We start from the raw sequence: 17649 nt of genomic DNA on the forward strand, positions 1-17649 counted from the left end.
ATTTGAATACGCTGGCAGCCAAACAATCTACGCTGCTTGTGTAGACTCTGTACTGGATGGCTGGAGTAGTGACTGTCACATGTTCTTTTTTAATTAAACTTCTCTGGAGGCCAGGGTAGATTATTAGGGTTAAAAAATCAAATTTCCAATTTTCCTAGAACATCTGAATCCACTTCCAAAATTAACATGAAAACCAAACTATCAGAACCATTGTGAAATAAAATATTAGTTATTCACATTAAATTTACAATTTATGTAAAATATTAACTGTTTCCACTTACTACATCTTTAGGAATAAATTTTAATTTTTACTAACACTTTATTCTAGCTAGTTAATTAAATAAACGAGATTTGTAACTGTTATCGCCGTGCCTTTGGTTTGATCACTAAATTATGCTAAAAAAAAAATGATAAAAATACTCTCTTGATATTTTTTTGGACTTTGAGCAGAACAGCAGTGGGTGAACGCTCCAATTCTTAAATTAATGGATTAAATGAGTAGGACAAAGCTTACTTAGTGCCTGCTTTTCCATGGATGTTCTTCGCTCTGAACTAAGATTGAGGTCTTTGAGTTGTAACATATGGCAACTAGTAAAAAATTTTAATAGCTAGCCTAACTTAGATTATAAGTCAAATTATCGGATGTTGATATTTTAATAATGTCATGTGTCTAAAATTTTGATTATTTTATCCATATATAAGAAATTTATTAAATATAATGTATATACCTCATATGATTATATGAAATTATATAAATTTAAACAATTCAAAACTAAATAAAATTTTTTTTTGGAACATCTTAAAAATAGTAAGAAAAGAAGTTCAAACGGGGAATCAAAGGATAGTCAAGTATCGTTTGTTAGGATGATTATGCGGGGGGCACAAATACCTTTCCCCTGTATAACCGAACTTTCAAATCCTACTGTAGTTATGCAAATCAAGACTACTAGTTTCTGACCTAAGGTTATCTTAGAGGCTGAAACTGGTATAGATATTTAGGTGAACTAAACACACCTAAGAAAATAACAAGATAGTCATGACTTTGTTGAATATTTTTTTTGAAAACCCAAAATCTCACACACCATTTTTCATAATTACTAGCCCAGTTGCCATGGAGTTGGAGTGTTGAGACGCGTCGACAACTTGGCAACTCCACTGGGAACCTTAGAGAGTTGAGCCAAGGTTTAGCTATTGATTACCTTGAATTAAATTGGTTAAATCTTTGACTCTTCTATTGTTGTTTGCAATTGTTTGTTAAAAATAATTGTTTATCTGTTCCTTAACCCTTCTTGCATCGAACTTCACTAGCTCTATACTTGAAATGAACCTTTAGGTTAGATAAGGATGTAGTAGCATTAGCCCTTGTTAGTCATTGTAGCCCGTGGAGTATATATGTGTGCCCTGCAGTGGATATATAATGTAGAGTCAGAGAGGGGAGAGGGGGGAGGGGGGGCCGGGGGGGGGGGGTGAGGGAATGGTGAATGACTCTTTTCGCATATTAAAAATTTCTCTCTATAAAACAATAGTCTTAGTAAGATGGCAAGCAATTATATCACAATACAAAATATAAATCATGCACAAGACAAAAAATAAAGAGTATGGGGAAAGAAAAGCTTAACACCGGTATTTAACGTGATTCAGTACCAAGCCTACGTCCACGCCTTAGCACAAAATCAAGGATTCCACAATCCACTAAGGATACTCCTTCACCGGTGGAGAAGCCTTAAAAAACTTGGAAACAAATCCCTACACTCGAGAACAAATCCCTACCACACTCACCAAGAGCCTTCACTTCGGTTCACAAAGAACCTTCACTAACAACGGTTCACAAAGAACCTTTTACAAGATGATGGATAATATAGAGCAATGCTCCTCACAATGAGCTGATATCAAATACAATCAAACCTCACACTACTCTCTCAAGAAATGATTCAAACAAGATAAGTGAGCAAGAGAGATGGAGCACTTGGAATGAATAATAAAAATGCAAAGTGCTAGGTTTTAAATAAAATGATATTTTTCACTATGGACTTGTATAAATCACCAAAACCATATCTAAACAAGCCTAATATCTTGTATTTATAGCCAAAATACCTAAATAGCCGTTATTGGACCGTTTAGAGCAATTCTCAAATAAAACTAGCCATTTTTGCCCGTTAGCATCATTCTGCCCGTTGGGCTCGTTGACTAGTGCCCTGCACTCGACGACTAGTGTTGATTAACAACTTATCGACGAATCCCATGTTATCATCAATGAGTACCCTGAATCAGAAAAAGTCATCAACATGAAAATTGTGGGATTTTTTCTTAGCTTTCCAGGGACACCAAGATCGTTCTTTTTCGAATTTTCTAGAAAAAGTTATGCCCCAAAAACCAAAGGGTATTTAGGAAATTTTATAGGTGCATAACTTAGGTTTTAAACCCAACCAAAAAGCCTTTTAAACAATTAAAACATTCTTGGACAAAAGTATATGAAATATATTAAGTCTAATAGAGTTTAGTACTTGTCCAAATGAGTTTCCCCTTGAGTATAAGATATCTTGTGTAATAAAAACACATTTGAAAATTCATTTCGATATCTTATATGCATAATATTTCCTTTATGAAAATATACTTGACTTTCTTGAGTGCTTAGGACATAAAACTCTTTTTGACATAACCAAGACTAAGTATGAAAACGTTTATAAAACCAAGATAATGAAAACTTGTCCCTTTGAAAAACATATTTAAGTTTAGGATTCTTTTGACAAACTCTTTAAGTTAACTTTGAAAACCATGTATGTGAGTTTGTTGACTTAGGTGAAATCCTATAGACTCATGTGTCCTAGTATGCATGCAATTGCTCAACTCCTACTCAGAAATCATGTAAGAAACAAAATGCAAGAGTTACAACATAAACTACCTCAAACACACACCCCATTACATATAATATAACATTAAGCTTCCTTGGATGTGCTTGAGTCCTTTTCGAGTACATGTCTATTTGATCTTCCTATTCGAATGTCAACTGGGTCTGATCTTTGCCTCTGATCTTAGTACTTCATGTAATTGCTACTGAACCTGTACTAAACATGATCAGCAAAGATGGAAAACACTAGAAATTATATATAGGTTAATATCATCAAAACACATAAGACCATGATAGTGTAGCCAACAAGGCTAACATCCTCCCCCTTTTTGATGATGTCTAACCCATTACTAATTTACTTAATCTTTGCACTTGAGTTTGACTTACTATAGCTTATTATGCAAAGAAAAGTTCACCTAGAACCACTAATGGGTTGTTATCATCAAAACAATACAACTAATCTCACATAGCCTCTAAGGCTAAAATTCTCCCCCTTTTTTATGATTGCAAACCATTGGTGTTCTCTATAGGCTAAAATTTAAAGCTCCCCCTCATATTATGCATATTCTAGAATGAGACTAAAATATGCTCCCCCTTACTATATGCATATCTACAATTTGCTCCCCCTTACTTTATGCATATAAGTCATAAAAATATTTAATTATATTTTTCATATTAGAGCTTTAAACATACATATTATAAAATTGAGTTCATATGCATTCTACCCCCACATACATTTCTCCCTCATACATGTAACACCAACAAAATTTCTCCCCCTTTGATCATCATCAAATAGAGAGGGCCTAAAATTTTTTTTCCCCTTTTGGTTCCATGGTGGTGAGGTGAGTGTGTGCTAGGTACATATTGAGAAGTAAGGTGTACTCCCATGAAAAAGAAGGGGGGGGGGGGGGTGATGAATTGGGTTTTTAAAATTTCTTAGGAAACTTTAATATAGTTATAGCCTTTTTTTAGATTAAATTAATTACAATCACACAAGTATAATTGATTTGCGATGATCAACACTTAATCAATAAGGTAAGCTTGATTTCACAATATGAAACAAAATAAAAATTTCAGCAAGCTTCCAAAAACACAGATTTTGATATCAAACAAATTACTTGAGTTTGTGTATATTAATAAACTTTTGATATTTATCAACGTATTTCCTTTAATCAAGATTTTCGCAATCAATGTACTTTCTTTAATCAAGGTTTCTGCAATTCTCAATGAATATTTATTTTTAGCAATTAAGTAAACATCCATGCAATTTACATATGTAGAAAATTAAAGAGAGTTTTAGGGAAGAGAAAGACACCGAGATTTTACGAGGTTTGGCTATACCCGCCTACGTCCTCGCCTTAGGCAAACCACCAAATGATTTCATTATACCACTCCCTTAATCAGGCGAAGCAAACTATTTACACACTCCTTCAAGTAGGATGGAGCCCTCCTCTCCAAGCGATACCCCATGCTCGGTAGTCCAACGATTCAAGAATCCTAAACCGTAAAAAACAATAAGAGAAATAAAAATAATTCTTGTGTACAAAGAAACTCTTTTAGCAAGAGCAGATTAGTACAATTTAAAACAAATATACTTCAATTAAATTCAATATAGAAAGATGAAGCTCAAGAATTTATCACCAGGGTTCTTTCTTAGATTGAGAAACTCAGTAAAAAGCAACGAACCGTAGGCTTTGATTAGCATAATTTCAGTAGAAAACTTCAGCAAAAGTGTTTTAGCAAGATGATCTTTGAAGAGTAGAAAGTATTATGCTTGAATGTTGATTGTATGTATTGGTGTCTTTAATCCTTTGATATAACATGTATTTATAGATGGAAAAATTTTAATCTAAGGTGTAGTCCCAAGAGAGGGGTGAGTTGGTTTTAAAAAATTTCTTTTAATACTTTTCAAGAATCCTTAACCTCTTTTAATTCTTTTAATGAATTCTTGACTTTTTGTTGATTTATCCAATACACAATAAAAGCTTATTTACTTGTTTAGCAAAAGCTTATTTACTTGTTCAATCCACAAACCAGCAACTAAAGTATTCAACACAACACAAGTAAATAAAACTTAAACAAGCAACTAACCATTCAACAATCAAAGTATTCAATCCACAAATACCCAACCAAGATAGCCTTTTAGCAATTTTCAGTTTTTCAAGAATTTAAGATATTTTTTTTTTGTTTGCAGCCTTGCTAATATATGTAAGCCCCGTGGTAATGAAATTTTATGCAAGCCCTGTAGAGAATGAAATTTATTTCTTCAATGGTGACCACAACTCAAATTCCCAACAATTCAGAATTTAAATAAACTCTTAGTTAATTTGTCTTTGAGTGTTAACCAATCAACGTGCTCCCTTTGAGGTTTTTGCAAAGTATTGATCAACCAACGTACTCCCTTTCGGTTTTCGCAACCCCAAAACCAAATTAAACTTTAGCTTATTTAAAATCCAAATTATGTAGTATATATGATTATGAAATTAAATCATCCACGCAGTTTATATGTTTGCTGAAAATTAAAGAGAGTAAGAGAAAGAGAGTGACACCGGGTTTTTATGAGGTTTGGCTTATCCCCAATCTACGTCCTCACCTTTGGCAAACCACCAAAGGATTCACTAAACCAGTTCCTTTTCGAATGGAACAAAACCGTTACACACTTCTTCAGTAGGCTAGAGCTCGCCTCTCCAAGCGATACCCCACGCTTGGGCACTCCTTCAATAGGCTAGAGTAATCACCTCTCCAAGCGATATCCCATGCTTGGTCAATGATCCAAACACCTTGAATCGTCCAAGAACTACAAGAAATATGAAGTAAATTCTATGTACAAGAACATTCTCAAACAGAGTAGATTAGTACAATTTCAGCACTATGTACTTCAAGAATTTAAATATCAAGATGAAATAGAAATGAAACTCAAGTAAAGAGATCACCAAGAGTTCTTTAGTAATTGAGAAAACTCAGTATTAGAACCGTAGGCTTGTGAATCAGCAGAAATGGAGAAGATATCTCCCAGATGGAGTGTGAGTAATAGAGAACTTTGAGAGAGATTGAGAGTTTGAATAAAAGAATGTTGTGTGATTGCCTTGGTTATTAATTTCTTGGGGTTAAGGGAGTATTTATAGATTTTTTAGGATTAGTTTCCTTGTTCCCCAAGTTACTTGGAGTGTCCACCAAGTTTTTATAACGTTTATATTTGAAAAACTAATTTTTAGAATTTTCCTGTTAAAGTTTAAAAATTAAAATCCCGTGGAGTCAGTGGGCTGGACAGGCGGCTAAGGCCTTTCTGTTTGCCAAAAATTACATTCTGTAAAATGTCATTCAGTTAACTCAGCCACATTCAAAATGGTCAGTCGGCTGGACAAACCAGGTTGTCATTCGATTGACTAATTTTAGTTCAATCTGTTAGTCGGCTGAGCAGGTTTAATTCATTCTTGGTATTTGTCAGTCGGCTGACCAATCTTAGTGTATCCTGGTCAGTCGGTAGATCAGTCCATTCTTTTTCCAAATATTTTCATTTTTGATTTTTAAACTCTAGTTGTTTGAAAGACTCAAATATAACTTTTCAAAATCATTTTCAAGGATTTTTTAAGAACTGGTCTCTAAGTCTTTGTAACCTAAAGAGCTTCAAAAATATTTCAAAAGATATTTAAAATATGAAGTACTTACATAAAGACTTCTTATGAATTTAGACATTCTAAGTGCTTGAGTCTTCATGCTTGTCTTTTGAGCTCTCTCTCTTTGCTTTTCTTTGACTCTCTTGCTTTGCTTTTCTTTGGCTCCCTTGTCTTCAAGCTTTAAGATTTTAGCACATTCTCTTTAACATCCACACTCTCATGATCTTCAAGCTTTAATAGATATCATCTTTGCATCCATGCTTTGACTCATCTTTGTGTTCATTTTACTTTGTATTCTCATTTTTAAATTCTGAAATATCATTACTCAACCAAATATGTTAAGTTCCACTTGTTTGGAAACTTTTCTTCACTATTTAAATTTGAATTTTACGAAGGTCAATCGACTGGATTATCGGGGTCAATCATATGATCTTTTTAAAAAATAGCGAGATTTCAAAGTTAGAATGGGGTTAGTCGCCTAGACTCATAGGGTTAGTCGACTAGGTCTATTCTGTTTCCCAAATTTTTTCAGCATAAAAAGGTCAGTCGCCTGATCAGAACAGGTCAGTCACCACAATTTTATGATTTTCAAGACTTTGATTCTTCAATTTTTGAAAAGCTTCAATGTAACTTAATTAAAGAACATTTTTCGGGGTTTTAAAAAATTGGTCTCTAAGTCTATAAAAGATTCCTAAGAGCTTCATTTATTCATATTGAAATGTTTGAAGTACTTACATGATGCTTCTTAAATACTATGACTCTTCTAATCACTAAGTCTTCATGTATAGCTTCCATTCTTCATATTGAGCTTGACTTTTAGCTTTGTCTTTAGCTTCATGAAATCTTGTCACATTAAGTTCGAGCTTTTCATAGACTTTGTCAAGCTCTTTGATGTTGATCACTTGAGTCACTTGATCTTGATACTTGAGTTACCTGAAACATCATCACTTAACCAAACATGTTAAGTTTCCTTGATTTTTTATCATTAAAATAAGATTCGTAAGCCTTGTTAGGCCAACAATCTCCCCCTTTTTGATGATGACAAATAAGGAACAAAAGTGAGTGAACTTTAATAAGACTCCCCCTTACAACAAGCATACTCTTAACAATATTTGAAAAATGAAATATCAGATGTTATCAGAATTAATTTAAGTTCATATTTAAATATAACCATGTATAAGTTTTTATCAATGCCAACAATGTACATATCTCAGTTTGAATCTTAGTTGAATTAAAAAAAATTCAATATCATCCTTACGTAGTTATATCTCAATTTTTGCTTTTCATATTTTTTCTCAATTTTGCTCTCAAAGCTTTCTCCCCCTGTTGACATCAATCAAAAAGAGAAGAGGATCAAAGAAAAGTTAAATGAAGACACATAATAGCACAAAAAAAGAGAATTATATTCATGCAGATGTGTACACAATGTAAAAACATCGGAAGATAAAAAAATATAGAACTGTGTTACAAAGCATAAAGAGCAAAAAAAAAAAACATCAATCATCCGTAGCGTCATCATCATTAGCTGCATCACCTTCATCTTCTCTAGTACTTTCATCATCACCTTCTTCCTTGGCAGTTGCTTCTTCTTCTTCTTCATCAAAACCATCATCACTAGCATTGGCAGAACTTATGTCCATAGGATTTATGTCGCGTACAGAACTAGCTTGTGGTGACCCAAAGAATAATAATATTTTAATAATAAGAGGGAGAGAAAATAGAAACAGAAACAGAAACAGAATGAGGCCGTAGACTTTGTCGACGAACGCGGAGCGTTTGTCGATGACATTACATTTTGGAGATAATATTAAATAATCAAAATTTCAAAAAATTGCCAGGCTTCGTCGACGAGAAAATACCGAGAAAGGGTCTAGGGCGGTCTGAATTTCGTCGACGAATACAGGGCTTCGTCGATGAAATTACTAAAGATTCGTCGATGAAGTGACATGGCTCGTCGACGAATCTGACAGTATAAAAGGAGGAAAATTGGGAAAATACGGAGAAAGGGTCTAGGGTGGTCTGAATTTCGTCGACGAATATAGGGCTTCGTCGACGAAATTACTAAAGATTCGTCGATGAAGTGACGTGGCTCGTCGACGAATCTGACAATATAAAAGGAGGAAAATCGGGATTTTTATCAGTTCTCTCGCCGCTCTCTCTCTCCTCTCTCTCTCCTACGACTCTCTCTCCCTTCTCTCTTCATTTTCGGCCCCACCAGTCGCCGGATTGACGATCCAAAGCTACCACGACGCTCCTGGTAGAGTTCTCTATGCATCTACCGGAGCGGATCGTCAGGAAATCAGAGTTGGAAATCATCCCAAATTCAGGGTAAGACCTTTTAGTCTTCTTTTGACCTTGTGGTAGTTATAGGAAATGATACAGGCAAAAAAATGCAGATGTTTAGTTCTAGAAAATATTGGTTTCAGGGTGTTTTGTAGGAGGCCCTACGGTTATCGGGTTAGAGTACAGTAGGGGTTTTTTAGAGATAAGGTAAGGGATATATGCTATGTTAGGAAATTTCTAAATATTATGCAGTGTATTTATTTATGAAAATTATGTACTCAAGTATGGTGTAACTTGAGAATATGTATGTAGTATGGGAGTATGTTTTATGAGTTGTAGTTTCATGATTTTATGTATTTCAGTGCTATGATTATGTAAATTACAGTACCATGATTTTACGGATTTTAACACCATGATTATACAAATTACGGATACAGTATTATGATTACGTAGTTCCAGTATTATGATTTACAGAGTTCAAAGCATGCCTTTTTTTTTTTAACCATAACATTCAAAGTATACAGATAGAGCATTTACATAATATTTAGACAGTTATACAGAGATAGCATCGAGATGCTACAGTTATAGAATGTACAGAACAGAAAGATAGTGTTATAGTAATTTTGAAAACATGATGAAAATAGTGAAAGAGTATATATATGAATATGTATATAGTATCAGACCCTGTTGGACCATACAATTTACAGAGCACGGTACCGTAGCTACATGCAGTATACAGTTTACAGAGTGCAACCGCCTATTCAAATAATAGGTTGTAGGTCGATTGTATAGTGCCCTTGACATGGACAGACTCCCCATCAGATATGGGTAAAGGTGGGCAGATCGACCGAGGGAGTATAGTGATTTATCTGGTCGGCCAACCAGTGTAGATCCCACCTACGGGCCGCACAACCCTGTCATGAGGGGTTAAATCATGATATACAGATATCCACAGGGGAAAGTTTATAGTTATAATTATGTATATTTTGATTTACAGAGACAAGGGAATTATTTATGTATATGAGAAGTATTTTGAATAGTAACTTAAATACAAATGTGTTAAATGACATGAAAATGGTAATGAATATTATGATTTGTACTGTATTTATAGATCCAGATATACATGGTTATATGGAAACGAATTTTTATGATATAATGACTCATTTGCCACACACTAGTAATAGCATATATCATCTTACTGAGTGTTGGCTCATCTCAGTGTTGAAACCTTTTTTAGGTGATCCAGGTAGGCGAGCAGATCAGGCTCGTAGGTAGAGGGGCGTATGTAGTGCCCTGATAGCAAAGTGCGTACAGTGGAGGGTTTTTGTATTTGCCCTAGCTAGCTGAGGGCAATTTTGGGGATTTAGTAACACATGTATATATTCTTTTGGGAAACATGATAGCACTCTGGTATTGTACAATATGGTATATCATTATGTATGGAAATGTTTATTTGTATTATGCTTGTCGCTGCTTAGGATAATGTTATGGTATCAGAGTATGATAATTATTACAGTGGAAAAAAAAATCATGTTAATTAAGCAGGTCGTTACATAGCTAGATGCTTTTCAATACAACCAACCCTCTGATCAAGTGAGGAGTAGCTAGTCTGAAGAGAAGCAAAATTCTCTTGAAGAGAGTGAAGTCCCGATCTCATGTCACTACTGAAGGTGGTAATTTGGTGATGAAAGGGAAGGAACCAGGAAGGAGCAACATCATCCTGAGGAGTGGGGTGCTGAACTGGCGGTCGTGCGGCAGGAGCTTGTCTTTGCCTTTTACCTCCTTTGGGAAACCAACCTTGCTCATGTTTTTCATACCCCATTTTATTAAGCGTAGTAGAACAAAAAAGATCATAATGGGTACATTTAACAAACAAGCCATTTGGAAACATGAAAATGAGCAAAGAGGAGGTTCAAAATTACTCCATAAGGTAGAGTGACTCGGAGGGCTTCAATACGAGAAATCATCCATTTAACGACTAAGCTTGATAAGTCCAGCTTCTTTCCTTTCAGAAAATACCACATAATAAAACAGTTTAGGTAAGTCATATAGTCATGAGAACCAACCTGAGGGAGGATGTTGTATGTGATGATCTTTTGGAGGATTTGGGCTTGGAGATTTAGTTGCTTGTACAATGGAGGATGTCCAAAGTAAATAGGTGCTTCAACCATAATCAGGGGTAGAAATTCTTTGGGAGTAAATCCTTGCTCCATAATCCATGTTTGTCTAAAAGGAGGACATTCGAATTCGCCTTGGCATATATTGAAGATAGTACCCAGGGTTTGTGGTGTAAGTGCAATGGATTTGCCCAAGACTTTGGTAGTGGTTACCGACCCCCCTTTAACCAAATTGGCGTAGAAAATTTTTATAAGTTTAGGAAAATGGCCTTTGGCTTGATAGGTAATGAAAAATTTTCAACCAAGGTTCTTAAACATGGGTAGGATGTCGAGAAAAACTTCTTTGAAAAATGAAGTATCAAGAACATTACCGATAATTGGATCCGTCGAATGGAGATGATCTCTGTATAACTGCTTAGCATTTAGAGCGACAAGCCATTGCTCGATTGAAGAATCATCATCAGCTTGCGTAGAAGTCTTACGCCCTGCCATCTTTGTTCTAGGCATCGTAAGTTCAAACCGAATGGTAAAACCCTAGATTTTTATGAGGGAATGATGAAGGGTGATGAGTTTTGAAGATCAATCGGTGGTTTTTTAGGTGTAGGTGCACTAAAGATCAAAGGAGAATGAAGAGATGGGAGGAGCAAACTAGGGTTAGTTAACCGGGGGCTTGAAATTTTAGGGTTTGCGTACTGTTCATATTTAAAATTCCGTCAATCAGTCAACTGAACTCAAGGTTAGTCACCTGACAATTAGCGTATTTTAATATTTTTCCAGACAGTAGCATGTTAGTCAACTGAGGATTAAGGGTCAGTCACCTGACCTCATTTATCTTTCAAAATTTCTCTTAGCACTCATCATGTATCCTTCTAAGCAACTTCCCTATTGTGTAATAAGCCAAGTTCTCTTCTTATAGATATAAATCTATCTTCTAGAAGAGGTTTGGTAAAAATATCCATCCATTGGTCACTTGTATTAACAAAAATTCTAGTATGATATCTTCTTTTTTCACATGATCTCTTAAAAAGTGATGTCTTATGGCTATATGTTTGGTTCTTGAGTGTGATATAGGATTTTTAGAGATGTTTATCACATTTGTATTGTGACACTTTATAGGAATTGCTAAATATTCTAAATTAAAATCTTTTAATTGTTGTTTCATATAGAGTGTTTGTATACAACAACTACCTGCTGCTACATTCTCAGCTTCAACAGTAGAAAAAACTATAGAGTTTTGTTTCTTAGAGAACCAAGAGACAAGAGACCATCCTAGAAAGTGACAAGTCCCACTTGTGCCTTTTCTATCAATCTTACATCCAACATAATTAGCATTCGAATAGCTGATCATCTCAAAGTCGGTGTCCTTAGGATACCATAGACCTAAGTCAATAGTACCTATCAAGTATCTTAAAATTCTTTTTATGACTATTTGGTGATTCCTTAGGGGCTAACTGAAATCGAGCACACATGCATACACTAAATATTATATCCGGTTTACTGGCTGTCAAATATAGTAGACTTCCTATCATGCCACGGTAATACTTCATATCTACTGGTTTTCCCTTTTTATCTTTGTCAAGACTTATGGATGTACCCATTGGAGTGCCAATAGACTTGCTACTTTCAATGTCAAACTTCTTAAGCATGTCCCTTATATGCTCAGATTGATTTATGAAAGTTCCATTCTTGTTTTGCTTAATTTGAAGTCCTAAGAAGTAATTTAATTCTCCCAGCATACTTATTTCAAATTCTTCTTGCATACATTTGACAAAGTTGTTACATAGTTCTTCGTTTGTAGCACCAAAAATAATATCATCCACATAGATTTGAATGATAAGCATATCTTTATTTTTAGTTTTAATAAACAATGTGCTATCTATTTTTCCTCTAGAAAATCCATTTTCTAGTAAAAATCTACTTAACCTCTCATACCAAGCCTTAGGGGCTTGTTTCAACCCATATAAGACTTTTGTTAACCTAAACACATGAACAGGGTTATGGATATCCTCTAATCCTGGAGGTTGTGCCACATAGGCTTCTTCATTTATATATCCAATTAGGAAAACACTCTTTACATCCATTTGGTATAGTTTAAATTCTTTGTGAGATGCATTTGCTAATAGCATTCTTTTGGCTTCCATTCTTACTACGAGAACAAAGGTCCCATCGTAATCTATTCCTTCTTCTTGATTATATCCTTGAGCCACTAGTCTAACTTTATTTCTTACTACAATACCATTTTCATCCTTTTCATTCCTAAATACTCATTTTGTTCCAATTGTTAAATGATTATCGGATCTAGGAACTAATTTCCATACTTTATTTATTTCAAATTGATTTAACTCTTCTTGCATAGCAACTATCCATGAATCATCACTTAAAACTTCTTCAATATTATTTGGTTCTTCTTGAGATAGGAATGCATAATGATTAAATATATTTTTTAATTAAGATCTAGTAGATACACATCGTGAGGGTTCTCCTATGATTCGATATTTTGGATGATTTCTTGCAAACTTTCCATTCTTTATGTAGTTTAGATTTTTTGGTAGATTCATCTTTTGAGGTTGATTCATTGTTCTCATCTTTGACTTCTTTAATTTCTAAGTCTTCTTGTTTTTGTGTTGTTTCAGCTTCCTCAATGTCAATTGATTTAGTAAATGGATTTGCTTCATCAAATGCTATATGAGCAGATTCTATAATTGTGAGTGTTTTTTTGTTGTAGATTCTGAATGCCTTAGTATTTAATGCATATCCTAAGAATATTCTGAAAAGTAAGGTGTAGTCCCAAGAGGGGGAGGGGGGTGAATTGGGTTTTAAAAGTTTCTTTTAACTCATTTTATAGATTCTCAACTTATTGTAAGTTTAGTACTCAAACAAGGATAATTTGAATTACAATATCAGCTGGAAATCAATATTCACTTTTAAAACTTTAAGAATGAGTAAATCAACTTGATCTTGCTGTAATGTCAATTAACACCCAACCAATAAACTGATTCAATCAACACAAACCAATGATTAACAATGTAATGCTTTCAACTTTTGAATAATTCAATCCTCTCAACAAGATAACCAAAACAAGATTCACACTAAAGAAAGAATTCAACAAAGCTTCCAAGATTCGGCGATTGAGTAACTCAAAGTAGAGTTTGATAAAAACCTTGTTTTAATGAAGCACAATTGAAAATTCCAATACTCTTCCAAAATCTCAGATTTTAAATAAACATTCAATTAATGAGTCTTGGGTGTTAATTAATCAACGTACACCCTTATGGTTTCCGCAAAAAGTATTGATCAACCAACGTACTCCCGTTTGGTTTCCGTAATCCCAAAGTCAAATTAATTTTTGGTTTATTTAATATCCAATCCACACAATTTATAGATTTGAAATTAACAACCACGTAGTTATATATGTATAGAAAATTAAAGAGAGTTTAGGGAAAGAGAGTGAGATCGAGTTTTTTTATAAGGTTCAGCTTATACCTAGCCTACGTCCTCACCTTAGGCAAGACCACCTAAGGATTCCACTATAGTGTTCCTTTACGAGCGGAAAAAAATTGTTACAATCCCTCCTTTAGGGTGGAGCCCCCTTTCCAAGTGATACCCCATGCTCATTACAACGATTTAACCAACCTTGAACAGTCAAAAACTACAAGAGGTGTACAATGACACTCTCAAAAGAGTAGATTAGTACAATTGAAATCTATGTACTTCAATCAAAATCACAATATAGAAAGATGAAGCTCAAGTATATATATCACCAGGGTTCTTTTTTAGGTTGAATAACTCAGTAAAAATGTAGAGACCCGTGAGCTTTTTTCAGCAAAAGCGCAGCAAGTAATTCAACAAGAGTATAGGAAAGATAGCTTTGAAGAGTAGAAATAATTTAATTGATTTGCTGCTTGTAGGTTGTTGGTGTATTTGATCCTTGGGTTTAATAATGTATTTATAGATTTAAAGAGTAATTTTCATGTTGCCCAAGTTGCTTGGAGTATTCCCCAAGTTTTCACAAAGTTTAGAATTCAAAAACTTAATTTTGGAAACTTCCCATTAATTTTAAAAATCTAAATTTCGAAGGGTCAGGCGCCTAGACTCAAGGGGTCAGTCGCCTGGACTCAAGGGGTCAGTTGCCTGGACTTTAAATTTCAGCATATTTTTGAAGTCAGTATAGGGTCAGGCACCTGGACTCACAGGGGTTAGTCACCTGAAGTGGTTCTGTCTGTTTGTCAGTCGCCTGAACAGACAAGGTCAGCCGCCATATAACTTTGACCACCTTTTAGTATTTTGGTCATAATGCTTTATATACAACTCCAAATTAGACGTTCTTGGTATAAATCAAAAGTTAAGAGAAAATCCCACAACTTTCATGTTGAACACTTTTTAAGATAAAGTGTTTTTGATAGAGAAAAATACACATCAATGCAGATATAGAAAAAATAACAGAATTTGGAAAATCCTGTTTTGGTTCTTTTCATTCCAAAAATAACTTTAACCATTTTGAAATAAATTTTGACCATATAAAAATATTTTCCAAGTATTTTAAAAGGTATCTAGGTCCAAGTAATTAACCTAAGAGTTTCATGCATTCATATTGAAATTGTTTGAAGTACTTACATAAAGACTTCTTAAGACTTTGACATTCTAAGCACTCAAAGTCTTCATGCTTGTCTTTCTTTGAGTGCATCTTGTCTTCAAGTTTCAATATACTTTAAATTTCATCAGATTTTTCTATCTTTAAATCCAAGCTTTTCTTTCTTCAATTTTTTTTTTTTTTTTGTTTCATCATGGGCCAAACATAATCTTTATGTGAGCTTCTTTACATCCATCTTGAGCTTTATATCTTTTTATGAAAGCTTTTGATCTTTGAAACGTATCTTAGCAAAACATGTTAAGTTCCTTTAGTTTGTTATCATCAAAACAAGATTCGTAAGCCTTGTTAGGCCTTCTTCCTTTCCATAGTTCATAGGGTGTCTTTTCTAAATATGATCTTATGGAAACTCTATTTATCACATAACATGCGGTATTTACCGCTATAGCCCAAAAGTATTTTGGTAGGTTATGTTACATGGTCCTAGCCATTTCTTAAAGAGTCATATTTTTCCTTTCAACAACTCCATTTTGTTGGGGAGTTCTTGGTGCTGAAAAATTGTGATTTATTCCATGTTCATTACAAAAATTATCAACTTCTTTATTTTTAAATTCCCTTCCTTGATCACTTCTAATATTTAAAATTCCATATCCTTTTTTGTTTTGGAGCTTCTTGCATAAGTTAATTAGCATCTTGCAAGCTTCATCTTTGGAGGCTAAGAAGAGTACCCAAGTAAACCTGGAGTAGTCATCAACAATGACAAAAGCATAATTCTTTCCTCCTAAACTCTGAGTTCTAGTTGGGCCAAATAAATCTAAGTGAATAAGCTCTAAGGGCCTTCTAGTGGAAATATGTTTCTTTCTTTTAAAGCTAGTCTTAGTTTGCTTTCCAAGTTGGTGTGCATCGCAAGTTTTTTCTTTTACAAACTTAGTACTGGGTAGACCTTTGACTAAGTTTTTCTTAGCTAGTTTAGAAAGTAAATCCATACTTGCATGTCCAAGTCTCCTATGCCACAGCCAGCTTGCTTCATTCATGGCTGTCAAGCAAGTGACTTCTTGAGAGATCAAGTTTTCAAAGTTTATGTAGTACACATTATCAACTCTTTTTGCAATGAGCAAGATTTTATTCTTATCTTTGTTTTCAACAATGCATTTGTCTTGTTTAAAGATTATTTCAAATCCTTTATCACTTAGTTGACTAAAGGTGAGTAGATTATGTTTTAATCCATCTACTAGTAAGACTTCATCAATAGTCAAGTATGGGTCTTTACCTACTTTTCCGATACTGGTTATCTTACCTTTGGCATTGTCTCTGAAAGTGACATATCCACCATCCTTAAGCATTAATGTGGTGAACTTGAATTTGTCTCCTGTCATGTGTCTTGAATACCCACTATCCATGTACCATTTGTCTTTTGATGGAGGGGTCCTAAAGCATACCTACAAGAGGGTTTCAAGGAATTATTCTTTGGTATACAAACCTTTTTAGGCTCTTGGTTTCAGGTTTAGTTTCAGCTTTTACTCTCCATACTTTCTTGATTTCATTTTTTCTTTTAAATGGACATTCAAACTTTATGTGTCCCTTTTTCTTGCACAAGAAGCAAGTAATGTGTTCATAAGCATTGGTGGAGGATGTGCTTGCATAATATTTTGATTCCTTTACAAAGTACCCCATGTAAATATTTTTTTTCAACTCCATTGAATCCAATTCCATCTTTGTCTAATGACATTCTTTGAGTACCAATCAGCTTTTCAAAGTTTTCATTTCCTTTAGTAAAATTGTAGATTATCATCTATTTATCCTCAATTTTACTTTTAAGATTACTTATTTCTAAATCATTCTTACTTTTACCATTTACTTGTAACTTTATTAGGTCTTGAGACATCTCATTTATTTTATTTCTAAGATCATTAATGTGAGAGTTTTTTTCTTTTTCAGCTGACTTTGAAGTCTCTAGTTGATTTTTAAGTATTTCATTTTGTTCTTTCAGTGCTATGTTTCTTTTAGTTACTTTTATGAACCTATTATGTAAGGCAAATAGTTCAGCTTGCATTTCTCTATATGAAGGCATACTATCACATGAATCACTGCATGACTCATCACTAGATTCTTTAGATGAGCTAGTATAGGAGTTTACCTCTTCATTTTTTGCCATGAAACATATGTTTGCTATTTCTTGATTGCATGATTCATCCT

The sequence above is a fragment of the Malania oleifera genome, chromosome 7, assembly GCF_029873635.1.
Source record: "Malania oleifera isolate guangnan ecotype guangnan chromosome 7, ASM2987363v1, whole genome shotgun sequence".
NCBI classification, from domain to species: Eukaryota; Viridiplantae; Streptophyta; class Magnoliopsida; order Santalales; family Ximeniaceae; genus Malania; species Malania oleifera.